The following is a 19361-nucleotide window of genomic DNA, read 5'->3' as shown; positions in this document are numbered from 1 at the left end:
AGACATATTGGGGAAGATTATTGTTCCAATATTTCATGCACAAAGTCGACTTGTATACCCTGAAAGAAAAAAGATGAAAAATTGAAATTGACAGTTTTTTCCAAAGATTTGTGGGTTCTGGTTTTTTTGGGGTCACCCTGTATTATCAGTTGGCAGGCTAATATAGGTTTAGCTGGCTGGACACAGACACCTGCAAGAGACGAGTTTAGAAAAAGAATACATTTAATTAGATAAGCAAAGAACATACTTGAGTATCAGTCTTTGAAAGTGTAGAGGGGGGGCTGGTGCAGGGTTTCTTCAAAAGGTTTGCTTGGCTTATAAGGTCTGAAAGTAAATGGGAGAAGGATTTCTTAAAAAGAAAATGTGATGCAGTGAAAGTTTGGCTTGTTTTATGTTAAAATTATATGAAAAATCACAAGAAGCTGGCTGAAGACTTAGCTCAAAGGGATTACACTTCAATAGGTGCTAGCCAGCCACAAAAGGGAAAGGTCACTTGTATACACCACTATAGAGCCCTCAATACCAATATACTCAAGGTAACTAGTCGTAATAGTTATATAAAATTAAGACAGAGTAAAATTGTTAAAGGAAGTTTAAAAGATTCTGGTTCACAAAGGTTTGCAGAGGGCTCACGGGGAATATACTAAAACCAGGAGAAGAGATGCACAAGAGATAAGTGGTTTCAAACCCTTCCTAATTAGTGGTTAAGTGGATAAGTGGTTTCAAACCCTAATTAGGAAGGGTTTGAAAGGAATGATTGGTGGCAACCTTCAGTCTCGAAAGACTATGGTATCACGCTCTGAATGGTGGTTCTGGAACAGCGTCTAGTGTGGCTAAAAAGGCCAAATCGGGAGTGACAATCCCTTCCACACCGGGAGCAAGTGCAGTCTGTCCCTGATCTGTCTCCCTGGCTATGGGAGATCAGTGCTGGGGGTCAGTGCTGGATGGAATGATGTTATAGCAAACCCTACTGGTTTTGGAAACTTTTGGAAATTGTGTAATTTTGGCAAAGTTTTAAGATGAAACCTGTCTGTATGTAAATAAGAGCCAATCAATGGTTTTGCTCACTTGTTGCCCACCTATTTTCCATCTTGTATGTAAACAGTATTTTATCTATACCCTATTAAGAGTTAGCCCCATTTATGATGTCAAACTTTCAGCGAATGAGAAGTCTAGATTTTCAGACAAAGGATTGTGTGGTATAAAGGTTAAGGACCAGCGTTCAGACGGGGTCCATGCTTTGGACATGAGTCCCATGGACCAACTGTATACAATTCAATAAGAGCCTGTGAACTTTCATCCCTGTGTACCGAGTCATTCTGAGTTGCTTATTTGCCTTGCAACAATGGTAGACACATTGTGAGAAAGAAGGTAGAAAACAAATTATTGACTATAGGTTCTTATTATGCTCCTAACACAGGCCAAGCAAAATTTATGCAAAAGATGTTGAGAGGTTAAAAAATTTGCTTGGGGAGAAATTAAATTGGAAGGGGATACAAACTGTATTTTAAATCAGATACAACATCAAGAAATAGAAAGGTGTCAAGTGAGGAAATTAAAATTGGGAAATTAATGAAGAGATTAGGCTTAATTGATGCATGGAGATATTTAAATCCTAGAGTGAGAGATTTTACATATTTTTCTAAAAAATGCACTACTTATTCAAGAATTGTCATCTTTTCATCTCAGAAAATTTGGTTTCATACTTAGATAAAATACAAGTAGCTCCAATTATGACTTTGGGGCAAAGAAGGAATTTACCCAGAGGAGACAGAATTTGATAAAATATTCCCATCAAATGAGGAACACTATATTAAGAAGATGTACCAATATTTGTTAAACATGAAAATGGAAGATGAATCGGAAAAAGAGGTGATGATCCTGTGGGCAAAGAATATTGGACATAATATAACAATGAGCAATTGGGGACAGATTTGGAAAAGAAATATGAAGATAATCAAAGCAACAATAAAAGAAAATAACTATAAAATCTTTTATAGATGGTACCTATCTCCAGACAGGTTGGCAAAAATGTATCCCGGTACATGCAACAAATGCTGGAAATGTAAGGAGGCGAAAGGATCTTTTTATTACATGTGGTAGCTCTGTCCTAAGGCAAAAGAATTCTGGAAAAAAATACATAGGAATATCCAAACTATTTTTAACTGTGTTATACCCTTCGAACCAGAGTTATTTCTACTGAACATTTTTCCTGAAAGCTGTAATAATGATTCTAGACATATTCTGTTTTACACAATTATTGCAGCAAGATTAATTTATGCTAAGATGTGGAAGAGCTCAGAAATTACTATCATAGATATGTGGATCAAGAAATTATATGAAATTATTGAAATGGATGTCTTAACTGAAAGATTGAAAGATGGCAAGATAGAAATATTACAGCAATTATGGAACCCATTTTACGAATGGATAGACAAACGATTATGAGCTATTTAAGTAAAATCAAAATAGACTAAAGTAAACAGACGAAAGAGTATATAATGATGATAATTATAGACGAGATTGAAATTTTTGTTAAATTGGTATTGTCATTATAGAATGGAGGAAAGTAATAGTCAATGATGTTTGTTTTTTTTGTTTATAGTGATTCAAAATGGTATTAGCTACAGTTCTGCGATTTCCCAGTGTTTTTCCCTTTGTATTACCTTTAACCTATGTATATTTGGTTTCTCCTGTACCCATATCTTTAATCAAATAAAAAAAATCTGTTCTACAGGGAAATTTCATCATGGAAAATTCTAGATTAAAAAAAGAAAAATAGATTGTAAGAACAACTGGAGAATAAAATAAAAAGATCAACATAAAAAACAAGGATCAAATAAGGTATTTAATGAATTAATAAACGCTAGAGCTGAATTGGAGGCACTTGATGCACCAAAGATTCACACAGCTATGAATCATTTAAAGAGAAATTACTATGAACATGGGAATAAAAATACTAAATTGTTATATGCAGTAAAAAAAACCAATTAAAAGGGCAATTATGAAAACAAAAGAGGGAACAGTAGTAAATTCACAACAAATAGTAACCACATTTATGGAATACTATAAGAATTTGTATGAAACAGAAATAGCATTAGATATAAATACTAAGAAATTTGTAAATTCACTAACAGTTAATCAAATTTTAGAAAAACATAAAGAGCAACTTAATTCCCCAATAATAATGGCAATAAAATTAGTTATTAAAAAGCTTAAAAAAGGAAAATCACCAGGCTGTGACGGGTTTACAGCAGATTTTTATAAAATTTGGGAAGAGGATGTTATAGAACACCTCCTAAAACTAATTCAATTTTGGAAGGTGAAGAAATACGAGAGTCTTGGAGGACAGCTAGAATAGCCGTATTAAAACCAGAAAAGGATCCAATGCTCCCTTCATCATATAGACCAATTACATTACAAAATCAGGATCAAAATATTTTCTCATCAATATTCGCACAAAGACTAAATAGCTTTGTTACTAATTATACTCACACAGATAAAAATGGATTTATTCCAGGAAGACAAATGAAGGATGCTTCATTGTAGGGTTTCTGAATGTAATACATATAGCTAATAAAAAACTCAGAAATCAGCAATACTTTCCCTAGATGCACTCAAAACTTTTTATCATATAGAATGGCAGTATATGAGTTGAGCTCTTTGGGCTTAGCAGTATTTTCTTCTTTGAGTTAACTTTTTAATTATATTTATCTGGATAAAAAGCAATTCTTTATAGTTATTAGTGATTTTGTAATTTTTATGCTGTTCCTTTTGTTCATCATATTAATGTATGTCAGATAAAAAAATGAAAAACCCTATACAATGTATAGGATTGTATCCCTAATGGGGGCATAGGACAATGGCCCAGTAGTCAAAAGCCACCAGTCAAAAAAGTTTGGGAACCACAAAAGTGGTAGGTCTTCACTGTGATAGGCCTTCCACCTTCTCTTGCTTCAGCATCTGTCTGACAAGGAAGATGGGTCATACAACTTGTGTTTGGCTTGTTGCGTTGCCTGCTAATAAGCTCGCATTTGTATGAATGTTATGGTACACAGATATTACCTGCCAAGTATTTAACCAGATTTGCCCTTATTAGTGGGAGGACCAGCTGTACCAGGATCTGTGATATGTACCACAATGAGAACATATCAGTTATCTTTTGTTTATTATATAAAATGGGTCCAACTACTGTTCTCACCTATATAGTTTCATTAATATTGCTACACCTTACATAACACGGGATAGTTTTGGTGGTAAACACTGTGGGCATATAGGTTACACAATTTTGTTTGGCTTTTGTCTAGACCTTGGCAAAAACCTTTAAGCACACAGCCAGGGCATACAGAAGCCCATAAGCCAAGCGCCGGAAAGGAGCTGCCCAGAACTTAGTAATAGCTTCTGGCGGCGGAAAGGGCTTGGGTGGAGGTGTTCCAGGGCAGGGAGAAGAACCAGAGTGGGGGGGGACCCAGTGGAGCCCTGCTCTGCTGGATCCTATTCTCCATGTTGGGTTGCAAAGCCCGACATGTGGCCCCTCAAGTCTGCGCCAGCAATATAGCCGGCACAGACTTGAGAAGCTGCATTGCAGGGCTTAGTGCTTCCCCCAAGGAGACCCCTGGTGTTCCTAGTGGTGCCACTGGATGCAGCAGTAGACATTTTGGCACCGCTGCATCCAGCAGAGCTACCGGAAATAGGATTAGGCTGTTAGTCTCCAGGTGCAAAGAGATGAACAGTAATTGAATCATGGTATCAAACCAATACTTACAATCTGCTGATTTAGATGTTATCCAACATTTGATTTATCTTCAGCATTATCGCTGTTACATGGCAAGGTTTTCTGAAAAACAGAAAAAATAATTGAGTTCTCAAACACTATGCAAAAAAACACAAGCATTTGTCACATATTTGTACGTAGAACTGCTACACAAAAAATAAAATATTGTCTGACGGTAAACTCGCCTCATTGGGAGGGACTGTCTGTCACTGACCCATCCCATAGGACAGTATAAGGCGGGGTGGAACCGACAGGATCCAGGGACATGCGGTCAGGGGAGGCAGAGCCTCTCCTGCCATAAGCCAATGAAAATAGCCTTAGCTGAGATTGCGCATGCACTTCACCCACTTTAAGAATTTGCATGATCAACAGGGGAGGCTGAGCTCTCATCTGCTGCAGCTCTAGTCAATCCCTGTATAGAGACCAGAGCTTCGGTAGTGAAAGCTCAGCCTCTGCTGTGATTGCATAGGTGCTGCAACTTCCAGGTAGGGTGTTAGTATACAGGAAGAGACTAGAGAGAGGGAATGCGCCTGTCAGTTCGGTGGCACCAGGAATTGCTTCCTCCTCTCCCTCTTCTCAGGGTCAGGAGATGCCTGTGTCAAAGCAGACTGTGGGGAAGACTGTCTGGAAAGAGAAAAAAGTAGTGCAAAGCCACTTGACTTGAACTCCTCACTCTCCATGGAGTCACTTTTGTTGTGGGGGGATATCACATTGTACCTCTTCTCCCCTTGGATGTTGTTTGGCACATGCCTCCAGGTGCTCCAGCTGCAACTGCCACAACTTTCCCACTTGCAAACACAAGTACTGAGTAAAGGCTGTGAGGATACTGGTTTGCTGCACTACTTACAGAGGAGGAACAAGATGTGGGATGTGGGAAAGGCAGAAGGACAGGCTGAAGGCAAGCTGCTCCGGGAGTTTTCTGGTTCTGCTGCAGCTCTGGTCCCTTCCTGTATAGCAGTGGTTCCCAACCTTTAGGAGCCTGTGGACCATTGAGACAAAAATTAGAACTGGCAAGGACCACATGCAACCAAGGTCTTCAAGAGAAATTTTATCAGGGAGTACAATGTTTTGGGCCCCTTCCCAAAGGGGAAGGGGAGGGTGTGAAACAGAGTTGGGGAGGGGATAAAATAGGGCAAGGGGAGCATTGAACAACAGGAACAGTCTTTGGAGCCCTGGTCTACTGTGCTTCCCAATGTGGAGCCCAGGTCTACCTTACCATACAGTGTTGGCAGCTAGATACAGTAATACCAAACCAAACACACTCCTAAATCGCTAAAATATTTTAAATATAGAAAATCATTGCAGAAAATTAGATCATCATATACAGGCTCACACTAGAATGGAAAGTGTCCTGTGTGAACCAAAACGTACTTCTGCAGCAGCTGTAGTTCCAAAGTTGTGTCCTTGACACACCCCCTCTTGGTAAGCAGATCAACAAGTCAGTATCCTCCCAGATTTGACACTGCTAAGGAGTGGCATGTATGCATTCCTTGTCCCAGCACATATTGCTTGCAGCAGCCACAGTGCAGCCAGCATCCCATGTGGGCAGCAAGTCCTGGTGAGACTGGAAAACATAAGATCCCAAGAAATTTCTGGGGGTTCTCCTTTGGCTCCTGGGCCCTTTTTGACCCTGGGCCCAGGTTTAAATTACCCCCTGTACTCAATCAATCAAAAACAGTATTTATATACCGCTTTTCAACTAAAAGTACACAAAGCGGTTTACAGAGAAAAATCAAATAACTAAATGGCTCCCTGTCCCAAAAGGGCTCACAATCTAAAAAGATGCAAATGAATACCAGCAGACAGCCACTGTACTCCCTCTCATCGGCCCTGCATGCAACCCTCAGACCTTCACACAAAAAATACAATTAAATTTGTAATAATTAGAGATTTATTAGATGTATTCTTTATCATGAAGATTTGTGGGTTGCTGCTTTTGTTGCTGGCTTCAGGCAGTTCATTCACTACCCTCTCTGGTGGTATATTGAAGAGCACACTGGAAGTGATCAAAGGCAATTTTTTTTTGTCCTGAGGCTTTGCAGACCATTTCTCAGGGTCTCAGGGACCACCTGTGGTCTCTGGGTCACAGGTTGGGAACCAGTGCTTTATAGTAACAGGTACTACAGACTAGAGTGGTAGCAACAAGAGTCCAGCCTCCCACTTTGACTTCGCACATGCTGTGGTTTTTCACCCCAGAATGTCTTGTGGCACCACAGCAAATGGTCCCCAGTCACTCACTTCACAGCACATCACTGGCAGAAACCACTCCTCAATCACATTATCTGCCAGGAGTCTCCATTGTCTTGGCAACCAAGACACTACAGCTGGGCAAGTTATGGATTTGAAAACAGTGTTTGACAATGGTGTTACAATACTCAGAAGAAGTAATGTTCAGTAAGACTTAGGGCACAAACCTAACCAACAGCATCGACATAAGGGCAATGCAACTCCAAGGTAAAGAAACAAACATTGCCTTACCTTGAGGAGGCTTCCATGACTGCCCCCCAACTGCAGGACGCTGCACATGCCCCACTGGCACAGTTATGCCAGTGCTGGAAAGTTGGTTAAGATTGTGCCCTTAGGCTGCAAACTTATTTTACTCACTGGAAACAATCACCTCTAGTCATGGGCAGAAGGAGGGCCAGAAGGAAGGAATGTGTTTTTGCAGTGGCAAGTCATGAATGAAGTAGGTGGCCTGAGCCAATTATTATTATTATTATTAGATTTATATACTGCTTTTCTAAACACCCAAAGCAGTGTACGACAAGACACATAAACATAAAACATTAAAATCAATTGTTAAAACCATTAAAACAATTTAAAAGAAAACAATAAAAGAGCAGATCAAAATGTCAGCAGCATAAAAGTGTATAAGGGGACCCTAAGAAGTTCCTCCCTCCCCAAAGGCAGGCCAAACAAATGGGTCTTTAAACCCCGTCAGAAACCATATACTGTAGAAGCTACTCTCAGGTGTTCTGGCAGCTGATTCCAGAGGCATGGTGCCACAACCAAGAAGGACCTACTGGCTTCAGATGGCAGATGTACCCTAAGAATGTCCCTCTCTGATGACCATAGGGGATGTGCAGAATATATGGGGGAAGACAGTCCTTGAGGTATCCCAGTCCTATGCCGTATAGGGCAATCAAGCCTCCTTCAAAGGGGAGTTGGCAGGCAAACCCTTGAACGCAACACAGTCTGGCCCCACAGAGGAAAAAACACATGTACTCGGAACCCTCTCCCCACAACTGAGGTCTTTTTGCAAAGAGGGAAGGAGTTTACCTGACCTGAGTTGGCAGGACCTGCAGGGGGAGGACTCTACAAGGGGAAGGACCCTACAAGGGAGGGCCAAGAGGCTTTGGTAACTGTCCCATCATTTGGAGCCACCCTCACCACTCACAAATGTCAGATATTAAAATAGAAGCTCCACACTGATTTCAAACTAATAGTGTTAATTATATCAGTATTAATTATATCAATGGCAGGTCACTAAGCAACAGGTCATTCCATGTCAAATCACAGTTTCTGACTCACCTCCTGATATTTTTATGAAATTTGGGTGCTTATTTGTCCTATAGTATAAAGCAAAAATTCCAATTTCTAGCGGCCTATGTTCATTATGTGAAAATTTATAGCTATGCAAATTTTCAAAATGTTATCAAAAATGGCATACATGTGATAGATACTTTGACTAGTTGCAAGTTAGACAGTAGTTGAGATACAAAGCTGGGAGTGGTCTCATCTTAAAGTTCATTAAATGAGCCATCACATGATATTGAATACATTTTTTAAAATATCTGAATAACTTCATAGGATCATTAAGTATGACAAGTTTTATCAAAATTTAAGAACATGAGGCAGAAAAATATCATTAAGTGTGATCATTTGACACGGAATGACCTTGACCTGCCATTTAACAACATATAAGAACATAAGAAGAGCCCCACTGGATCAGGCCAAGGGACCATTTAGTCCAGCTTCCTGTATCTCACAGTGGCCCACCACGTGCCCAAGAGAGCACACAAAACAGACACAACCTGTGTCCTGGTGCCCTCCCCTGTATCTGGCAATCAGAGGCAGCTTGCCTCTAAAACCAAGAGCTTACACATACCTACTAGAGCAGGAAGGTGACACACAGAGGGAAGGAAGGGGCCCTGCTCTTTTCCACCCTTTGCTGGGGGTGGGAGCCGGACTTCGTAGTCCTACCATTTTGGGAAGTCGGTGACTGAAGAATGAAGCTGGAAGAAGACAGAGATCTCCTTCTACACTGTATGTCCCTAGGGCTACATGAGACAATTAAGGGTAAAGAGACAGTTACAGAAGATCAATGCCTGGACCCCAAAATAAGAAAATGAAGACATAGCAATGTCTGCCTTCAAAACAACAAGCCAGAGGCAGTGGATGGGACAAGTAGAGAAAAGAACTCATCCAGTTGCTAGCTTGAAACTGAGCAACCAGAACAAGAGGCAATTGGTTGAATCCACTAGAGAAGTAGACTGTCTTAGCATTTTGTGATCGGGAAAGAACATCTGGGGTCTCAAGTAATTTCCAAGACATGTGACAAGTGCTGGAAATTGTCAGATTGTGTTTTCCTAACTAGATGGAAGATTAAGGTTAAGTTTGGCCATTGTAGGTCAAGAAAGGTTAGCAGCTTTGCAGATGCCCATAATGGAATACCTGAAGACAGGAACTATGTTGCACACAATACCACTTCAGCCAAAAGGAATTTTAAAGAGATCTTCAGAAGGAGAAGGCAGACAGAATTTGATGGCTGCAAAGGTACCCAGCCCTTCATTACCATGAGGACATAAGAGCTGCAGTCATCATGATGCCAATCTCAAGTGACTGGCAAAACTCAAGGCATTGCTTTCATGTTGATCAGCTTGAGGACAGCTACCTAGGAGTGCAAAGTGCATTTACTATTGTGCTCAATGGAATAAGCTAGTTGTATCTCTAGCCACCTAAATCAGGAGTTCTTAATCTGCAGGGCCTGCAATTCTAGATAGTACATAAAGGGGATCTAGGGCAGAGGCATCAAACATAAGGCCTGGATGACAGGGCCCAAAGTTCTTTATTTGGCCCTTGGGCTCACCCACCACCACCACCATCAACTGCTCTTGGCTATTGAGCTATGCTGAGGTGTCACTGCTGAAAGGGTAGCCTGCATGAAAATTAGGCTCTCCCATATCTTGAAAATATGGTCAAAATTTGCATATTTTCTGAACCCACAAATAAGGAGTACCCACTGTACATAAATAGGAAATACTACACTGAATACTGCAAGCTATATTCAGGTCTAGCTGGTTATATTTAAAGCACCAAAATAGTAAAATATTCTTTGGATCTTTTAAATGGGTGAAATAGCTAGCCAAGGAAGTTGTGTAAGATGAAATAACTAAATGAAATGGTTTGTAACTCTCTGGAAGGGTCTGGAAAATTCTTGGACAGAAAAGGAAAAGTCCTAGCAGAACAGAGAAGCTACAAAGGGGACACTGGAAAATGCTTTGGGAATTTGAATTACATTCAAATATAAACTGTTATTAAACTTGTTGATGTAAAAAAGGGGTATAAAATGTCTCTCTTAGTTTGGGGAGGGGCAAGTCTGAATCCCTGAAAATTGTAAAATGTACAGTTAAGCAGTTCCTGAGTCAAATTTTCTAATAAATGACTAAAAGAATAACTATAGGTTGCTGTACAAATTTCTTATATCTGCATTCAAGTCAGAGAACCAGAATTTCTGCCTATCAATATTGTACTTTAACTCTATATGTTCTTTGCACAACAAAAATATTGAACGAGAACCAGATGTTCTTACCAGGAAAAAAAACTTCATGGCTGCACAAAAGCACCACTGAAGGACATACTGTGCTAACGCAACCATTTGTAACTCAGATATTGTTCAATATTGTTCAGAACAATATAGGGTTGCTCACTTTCCTCTTAAAGTTAAGCACCATGTTGCAGGTTAGCATTTGAAGTCAAATAAAATAAAATAAAATCAAGTGTATTTGGGGTCTTGATGAAATTGAAGACCACTGTTCTAGATGAAATAAAGATTAACAAAATAAATAAAACTCTGGTAAGTTAGAGCTGCTGCTTATGCATTTCTAGAGAATGTGCAACTTCAAAACAGGAGCATCAACTTACAGCAAAGCCTCCACCTTCTATAAAACATAGGCAGGTATTCGTCGGTTCTCTCTCTCACAAACACACAAATGTGGTTGGCAATGGCAAATAAAATTCATTCACACTCTAGAAAAAAAGCATTTGTTTATTTGGAAAAGTTACATCCTGCCCTTCCCATGCCAAATCAAATGCCCAAGGCAGCTTATAAAACTCCATAATAAAATTTACAATGCATCACAACAATAAGTAAACACATTAAAATAAAGCAAAACAATGCAAAACAAAAACCCAACATATATCATCAAGCCATGGGAGACGACAACACCCAAATTAGTCCAGGGAAGGAGTCAAGCCACAACACTATTAGCGGAGGGCAAACACCCACCAATCAATCAAATGCCAGTATGTTTTGTGCCCTCTATGTTTTGCTTTTCATGGAAAAGCCATGAAAGATGGAGTAGTTCTTCATTCCCCATATAATTCAAAACATGTAACTCAAAACATGTAACTCAAAGGGGAACAGACATTATGCCATCTCTCCCTGCACTTCCAAATCCAATATATACAAATACTAAGCTAAGATGGCATAAGGAGTTGGTTAGGTTGGGTACTAGCCGATGGCCCATGTCGAGCAGACCTGAGACTTCAATACAAATGTGAGCAGTAGCACCCAATGCCCTATAGGCAAACAGGGCAGTGCAAGGGGACCCCCAGTAAATCTACTGTCTGCACTGGACTCAAGGACCCTTCATTATCAGATCCTTTAAAGCAGGGGTATCCAAACATTTTGGCAGGAGGGCCACATCATCTCTCTAACACTGTGCCAGGGGTCAGGGGAAAAAATTAATTTACATTTAAAATTTGAATAAATTTACATAAATTTATTAGAGATGGAACTTATATGAATGAATTAAGGTCTTGCAGTAGCTCAAGGCCTATAAAAGGCCTTGCATAAAGCAAGGCCAGCCTTTCCTTTCTGAACAACAGTCAACAGTGGCATTAAGAACCATTATCACTGTCATTAACAAATGGAGAGACTTAAAGGTTTGAGTACTCTAATTTTCTGGAGACCCCAAGAACTCATCATCGCTAGAGTCAGAATTTATGAAGTTCATTTGCTCACAATCACTGACATCACTTTCTTCGCTGTCTTCATATAAGACACGGTCTTCACTTCCATCTAAGGCATTGCTAATGTCACATTTTTTGAATGACTGTACAAGGATCTCCTCCTTTACTGAGTCCCATGATGTTTTCACCCATTTTTTCAGAAGTCCCCCAGGACATTTGGACCACACCTTTTCAACCCATATTCTAATTCCATTTTCATCCATCCATCCTGGCATGAAGATCCCCCCCTTCTTAGGGTGAATGTGAGCATAAACTGGCATGAAGATCCCCCCTCCTTCCTTAGGGTGAATGTGAGCAAAAACTGGCATGAAGCATAACATAAAGTGCACTCTTTTTTGCAGTATTCGCTCCATAAGACGCACACACTTTCCCCCCCACTTTGGGGGGGGGGGAAGTGCGTCTTATGGAGCGAAAAATACGGTACTTAAATCAAGGAGAAGTGAAAATAGTGGCTAGGTAAAGCCATCAACCCTCATGACCATTAGGTGGTTCCATTCTAAAGGCAAATGCAGTCATAACTGTTTTCTTTCTTTAGCCACCAATTCCAGCTAAGGTCAAAAATTTAAATGAAGAGACCCAAGACAACACTGCTCCAACATTCTGTGAGAGATTTATTCAGAGTAAGGTTACACAGAGAGCCCTGTTAACCAAGCAAGTAGATGGTCAACAGAGACTGAAGCAATCAGGAAGATACATTAATTTATATAAGCGAATTCTTAATTCATCATTCCCCTTTCAGTGTTTAGCTCCTATTTTACAAGCCTTACAAAAGCTCCCTAAAAGCATGGGACACTTTGCATCACCTAATGCCCCTTAGCCTAATCAACTTATTGATGGAAAAAAATCACCCCCAAGCTGGGAGCTCCCCAGTCAGTATCAATGGGACTGATGACTCTGCCTGGTGGCATCCCAACAATTTAGAGGAAAAATAAATTGGTCAAATACTGAGGTAAGTATCAGCATAACAGAAGCACATATATTACCAAGGATCAATATTCTGGGTGTGGTCACATCACAGATGAATCTCTCTCAGATAGAGTTAACTAACTGAACTGCTCAGCCACTGCTGGCATCCCGCTTTTTTATACCTTTCCCTCATAAAGTTCCAGACTTAGGTCCTTACATGGAATCTTATTGTGCTTAATGCAGCTAGCCTTCAGAAGAAAGTCTTCCCTCTGGTACAGCAGAAGTCTTTCTGATATGTCATTCAGATGGGAAACCTGTCAGCCTGAGTTCACAGATAGGCCAACCAGCACAGTACACAACATAGCATAACAATAAGCTTACTACTGTGTAGGCATGTGCTCTAAAACAAGCTCTCTCCCCCCCCCCACCTTTACAGGATGGTAGGGCAGCTGTGGCAGCAAAATACAGTTGGGGAGAGAGACCCTTCCACAGCCCAAAAGGGTCTACTGGAGGGAGGCAAGAGAATGTGTTCCATATGGACCCCACCCCCAACAGAGAAAAAAAGAGTCTCTCTCCATAAGAGTACCCTCTCCTTCTGCACCCTCTGTCACTGTCACTTCTCTTGCTATTGCCTCCCCTGCCAGGCCAGCAGCCACCATACTTTACATCAGGGGTTGCCAAATTTCAGCCTGGGGGTCACAGTTGGCCCACTACAAGATTTATCCAGCCCGCAGCAACTTAAAATATTTTTCCCAACCACACGATTGGACAGTTAACATGTGTAGCTCCTTTCCATATGGCCAGAATGGTGTCAGTCTGGCTAACCCTCATTTTCACTCACCTAGGCCATATGCTTTAAGACCCTCAAACCATAATAATTCAATTATTCTCAGTTTAAGCATGGCATTGTTTCTTTTGGCAATTGCCACCTTTCTTGTTTGTTCAGAAACATATCATGCTAATTACAAAACAGACCCAAATAAAACTTGTTCATTCATTTAAATTTCATGCATTCATAAAAAAATTTTGGCCTGCAAAAAAATGCAATATACACAATGTGGCCCTCATACTGAAAAGTTTGGAGACCCCTGCTTTACATCAATGGCTGTCCCTCAGCCTTGCAGGCCATTCCCAGGAAACATGAGGCAACTGAGCCAGCCAGGTGTCACAAGCAAGACAACACTCCCTTATGGGCCCTGTAATCTATTTATTGTCCTTAGGGTAATCAAGTGGCCATAAACCCATATAACCACTTGGTACCCAACAGGTCTTTCCACCTCCAGTTACCAATTGCTCTTTAACCGTAGAGCTTCCAATCCTGGTAGCCAGGCCAAATTTGGGGAACCCTCCCCTGAGCCGTGCTCCAGCCTAAGCCCCCTTGGGTTCGGCTTGAATCTTGGAGCAGGCTCCCAATACTGGGTCTCCAGGGTCCACCCCAGACACACTGGATTGACTCGCTCAACTTCACCAGTCCCAATAATCCAGTCAGTTGTAACAGATAGGATTTATTGAATACAGATTTAAATAGTCATACAGACAGCACTGCATCAGTCAAGGTTTTAGAAATTTAGAATAGAGCACACCAATACAATACAACGCTCAGCACTACTAAAACAATAAAGAGATAACTCCTAACTCTAACTGTCACTCACCAAAATCTTAGATTTTCAAAGTCCAGTCTGACCCATCTTGCTGCAGTCAAGTTGGGTCGCTCTTGCCAGGATGGACACAGATCTCAGGCCCTGTTAGCCAGAGGCAAAGCTAGAACAAAGGAAACTCTTTTCCCTCACTTTTATAGGTCTCCTGACCCATCCACCAACCAGAACATTCCAGCCTTCTTACTCATGGTGGAATCCCCCTCCCAACCTGAGAAGTTCACAGCTGAACCCTGTTGTTAATCAAGTTGGCCTTGAAGTCCACTTGGTATGATATCTGAGGGCCCGAGAAGCAGCCTCCTCCACAGTTCTCCCAGACCTGGTATGCACTAATTAGAAGTTGGTTACAGCTGGGGCCTTGCAGGGCTAACAGCATGGCTACAAGCAGAAATTTTCCTTGTTCAGATGTCACCTGGTCATTGATATTCACTTTTCTGTCACACCAGGCATCTGGTATTTGTCAAGCCACATTTTAATACACAATTGCAAATGTTCAGTGCAATTTACCACAGCAAAGAAAAAAAGAGTAACACCTAGAATTTTAGGAGCTCATCATGTTTTACCTACAACACTCTTCCTTTTCAACACTGGCTGTTTTACTGCATTATGTATTTGTAGATACTAGCTATGAAATCACATTCTTCATTTCAGTCACCTCATACATCAATTAATACCTGTTGAACAAAGCAGCTGGGTTTGATACACTGACAGGCAGGCCAATCCTATGGGCTGTAGGTGCCATGAGGTACAGCTGCGCTAAAATAACCAATGCAGTTTCCTGTGGGGCCAGGGAAGCTACCAGACATCTCCTCAGGGTAAGGCAGGGGTGCCCAAACCCCGGCCCTGGGGCCACTTGCGGCCCTTGAGGCCTCTCAACGTAGCCCTCAGGGAGCCCCCAGTCTCCAATGAGTCTCTGGCCCTCCAGAGATTTGTTGGAGCTCACACAGGCCCGACGCAACTGCTCTCAGAGTGCCAGCAACTGACCTCTCCCTTGAGCTGTGGGATGAGGGCTCCCTCCACTGCTTGCTGTTTCAGGTCTGTAAGTAGCAGCAGCAGCAAAGGCCAGCCTTGCTGTGTGCAAGGCCTTTTATAGACCTTGAGCTATTCAAGACCTTCAGTCATTCATATAAGTTCATCTTTAATATATTCATTTATATAAACTTATGTAAATTTATTCAAATTTTAAATTTAAATTCTTTTTTATATCACTATTATATCACTTATATCACTATTACTTGCTCTACCATGCACATCTAGCAGGACCTTGATTGTTAAAACTCAATTGTTGCAAAAGGTACACTTTAAAGATCATTCTAACACAGCTAAATAGGAAGTAGAACTCAACAGTCTTTGCATAGGAAAGAAGATAACATGCAACATTTCTCCACATTAAAAGGTATTACTTTCTCACTACATCAACTTTTGAGAAATAACTGTCTAACACCTAGCTTCTGAAGGACTTTCTAGATTATTAATAGAGGATGAAATAAGGTCTAACAGCATAGCTTCAGACATTCCTATACAGAAAGATATTACAGAATGATAAAGCAGTTAAGACTGCATTTCTATGCACTCTAGGAAGTCAAAGGAAATCACTGGGACTTACTTCCAAGTAAACATGCACAGAACTGCATTGCACATCTGCAATTAAATGCACTCTTGGGAATAAGTCCCACTGAACACGAGCTTGGCAAACATGAACAGGATCACCTGAAGATATGCAAGAAACACACAGAATAAATTATAACCTAATTTCATTTTAGTTCTTAGAGAAAAGAACAGCTTTCCACTCACACCTACCCAAATACAAGATTACAGGGGCTTTGTAGATTATGTGCTGCTTTCACTTATACAAAATAAACGCTAGTCCGTTTACTGTAGCCTAGGTCATAATTGAGTGGAAATAATCACCCAAGAGAAAATTGTTATGCTCAAAGGGCAATCTCTTGGAGAAGACAACAAGATGCTGACTTTATAGCTTTTTAAACACATTTTTGGGAGGGGGACACAAACAGGAGTTCATGAGCACAACAGCTTTAGCCTGCTATGGACTTGTAATTCATAAAAACTTTTATCTTCATCAGGAAATAAAGCACTGCTAAAATGACTGAGGAGCCACATCTGTGAGGGAGGGAAAGAATCAGGTCTCCAGAGTAAAGTCAGCAATAACTCAACAGAAGCTAGAAAACTTTTGCTAATGCCTGAGTTGGTTGGTTGGAATGATTATTTTCTGTCTCTTTCTACATGCACAGCATTATCTTGACATTCATCATTTTGCTCTTTCAGCAGTTTTCAATAGCCACATTTCAAATTTCATTCACATGCTCTCCTTTCATTCAAACTTCCACGACATTCCTCAGTGTTCTTGGTTTCTCATTTATTTCTGTTTATTTAGTTTCTGCATGCGTTTAGATGCGTAATATAATTAGTTGTTTATGTTTTTGCAGCCAAAATGAATTTGCAAGCTAAGTAAAGCTACACTTTGACATTCATCTGGTCCCTGACAAAAATGAAAGTAAAGGTACTTCTGTACAGTATGTTTTGAAACACAGACTCAAACATCCCTCACTAGGAAGAAAACATAGATAGATAAGCAAACCCTGTTAGTTAAGAAAATTATAAACACTTGCTTCGAATTGTCACACTGCACATTCCTAGACCTCCGGAATCCCACATGATAGGAACGCAGATTAGCAACAAAACAGCTTTTATTAATAAAAAGAAGGGATAAAACCACATTAGAAATATGAGTTAAAGAGTGTAATATAATTTATGGATTCAACAGCCTTATGTGCAACCAACTCCATGAAAGGGGACCTCATCATCTGTGCCTCCTCTTCCTAACAGGCTGCAATCCTATCCGCTTACCTGGAAATAAGTCTCACTGAATATAATGGGACTTTCTTCTGAGTAGACAGGCATAGACTTGGGCTCTTAAATCCCACATCCAGCTGCAATCTTATACACACACTTTCCTGGAAGTAAGCGCCATTGAATACAATGGGACTTACCTCTAAGTATACATGCATAGGCTTGGACTCTTAGATCCCACATCCAACTGCTGCCTTCAGCTACTATCCTATACATACAACTTTCCTGGATGAAAGCTCCATTGAATACAATAGGACTTACTTCCAAGTAGACATGTCTAGGATTGGGCTCTCAGATCCCACATCTAACTGCCACCTTTGGCTTCAATTCTATACACACACACTTTCCTGGAAATAAGCTGCATTGAATACAATGAGACTTACCTCTGAGTAGACATGCACAGGTTTGGGCTGTTAGATCCCACATGCAGCCACCACCTTTGGTTGCAATCCTATACAAACAACTTTCCTGGACATAAGCTCCATTGAATACAATGGGACTAATCCTATCCAATTTTCCAGCGCCACTGTCATGCCAATGGGGCCCTGCATCCTTGTGGACAATCTTTACTTCTGCGTAGACAGATACTTCTGACAGATGCATCCTGTGAAAGTGGGGCGGTCACAGAGGCCTCCTCAAGAGACAGAAAACATTTGCTCCCTTTTCTCAAGGCTGCACCTGTGCTGCAAAGTTGGATGGGATCGGGCCCTTACTTCTGAGTAGACAGGAACTTCTGAATAGCTTGCATGGTCTGTTCCCAGACCCACTGTTTGAACTGCCCCATGGCTCCTGCCCCACCACGTTTCACCCCTCCCACAACCACCACCCCCACTTCCCTGAGCACTAGATCCTGCAAGAAATGCCCCCCCAAAATCTCCACCACATTCTATAAAAGCCTCCAGTTCTGAGCCAGTCCTATACAATGACAAGATGGTGAGGTAAGGGAAAATGTGGGGAAACAGTCAGTGAGTGAGGTCCCCCCATCCCCACTCCCACCCCCCACACTCACCCTCCCCCCCACCAAGCGTCACTCAACCCCCCCCCAACCCAAACTGGCGGCCCTGAGGAGCCTCCGCAGGAAGAGGATAGAACGGGCCTGTTGACACGGGGAAGGGGAGCTACTCACCGGAGGGCGCCCCAGCCGGCCCTCCAGCCTCCTCTCCGCAGCTGCGGGCTCACTGAAGGGGCGCCGGGGGCGACCCTCCCCGCCCAACAAGCCGCCCCAGGGGCTTCCCCGCCAACGCCGCCTCCTCCCCAGCCGTGCTCCTGAGGAGAGGCGCGCGCCCACCCCTCAGCCTCGGAGGCAACGCAAACAGCCCGCGGCGCCCCAGGGGCCGGCGAGGGGAGAAGGAGCCGCAGCGGCTTCCCCGGGGAGGCAGAGCCCAAAAGGGCTTGGGACGCGGCGGCGGCGGGGGGAGGCCACCCGCCATTTTGCGCTCCTCACCTCTCTCGGGCCGCGCCGAGCCCCCCACCCTCGGTCGGAGAAGAGGTCGACGCCGGGCGGACGCCAAGCCCACCAGGCAGCTGTGGCGGGCGGGACGCGCTCCCCGCAGCTTCTGAACGCGCTTCACCGCCCTCCTCACTGAGCCGCTCGCCCCCGCCCTTAAGGAGGGACGGGGAGGGATGGAGGGGCGGGCGAGGGAGCCCAGCGCTGACCCGCTCTGGAAAGCGGCCCGCCAGCGCTCCCTGCCGTCGGCACAGCCCGGCGCCGCTCATCTGCGCTGCGGGGCTCTGGAAAGCTGCGGACCCAGCAGGGCTGAGGCGGAGAAGGAAACGCGGCCGCAGGGCCTGCAGAAGCCCGCCTCAGAGGGGCAGGAGGGACGGCGCCGCTCGCAGCCCCAGTCGCAGCAAGGCGCGTCGCGGCGGCGTCGCAGTGAGGGAAGGCTGGTCAGCAGGGCCGG

The 19361-nt window shown here is 42.5% G+C and overlaps 1 protein-coding gene across 4 annotated transcripts in view; it reads right to left on the bottom strand.

Annotated features, from left to right (window-relative positions):
- The window catches only part of RESF1 (retroelement silencing factor 1), a 46715-nt gene extending 27668 nt beyond the window's left edge, over positions 1–19047 (bottom strand). Inside the window, exons 1-4 of one of the 4 annotated variants that reach the window (XM_066634247.1) lie at positions 18905–19047; positions 5622–5753; positions 4766–4837; positions 248–324 (exon numbers count right to left, since the gene is read on the bottom strand). The gene's annotated coding sequence lies outside the window, so the exon portion shown is untranslated. Of the gene's footprint in view, positions 1–247; positions 325–4765; positions 4838–5621; positions 5754–6145; positions 6170–18586; positions 18648–18904 lie in introns of those variants that run through there. The other 3 variants (XM_066634250.1, XM_066634251.1, XM_066634248.1) reach the window with 3 other exon arrangements.
- Positions 19048–19361: the final 314 nt, after the last annotated feature.

The sequence above is a fragment of the Tiliqua scincoides genome, chromosome 7 (genome assembly GCF_035046505.1).
Source record: "Tiliqua scincoides isolate rTilSci1 chromosome 7, rTilSci1.hap2, whole genome shotgun sequence".
Classification (NCBI taxonomy): Eukaryota; Metazoa; Chordata; class Lepidosauria; order Squamata; family Scincidae; genus Tiliqua; species Tiliqua scincoides.
Note: the sequence above shows the minus strand (reverse complement) of the source record. Positions and strands in the feature narration are given on the sequence as shown.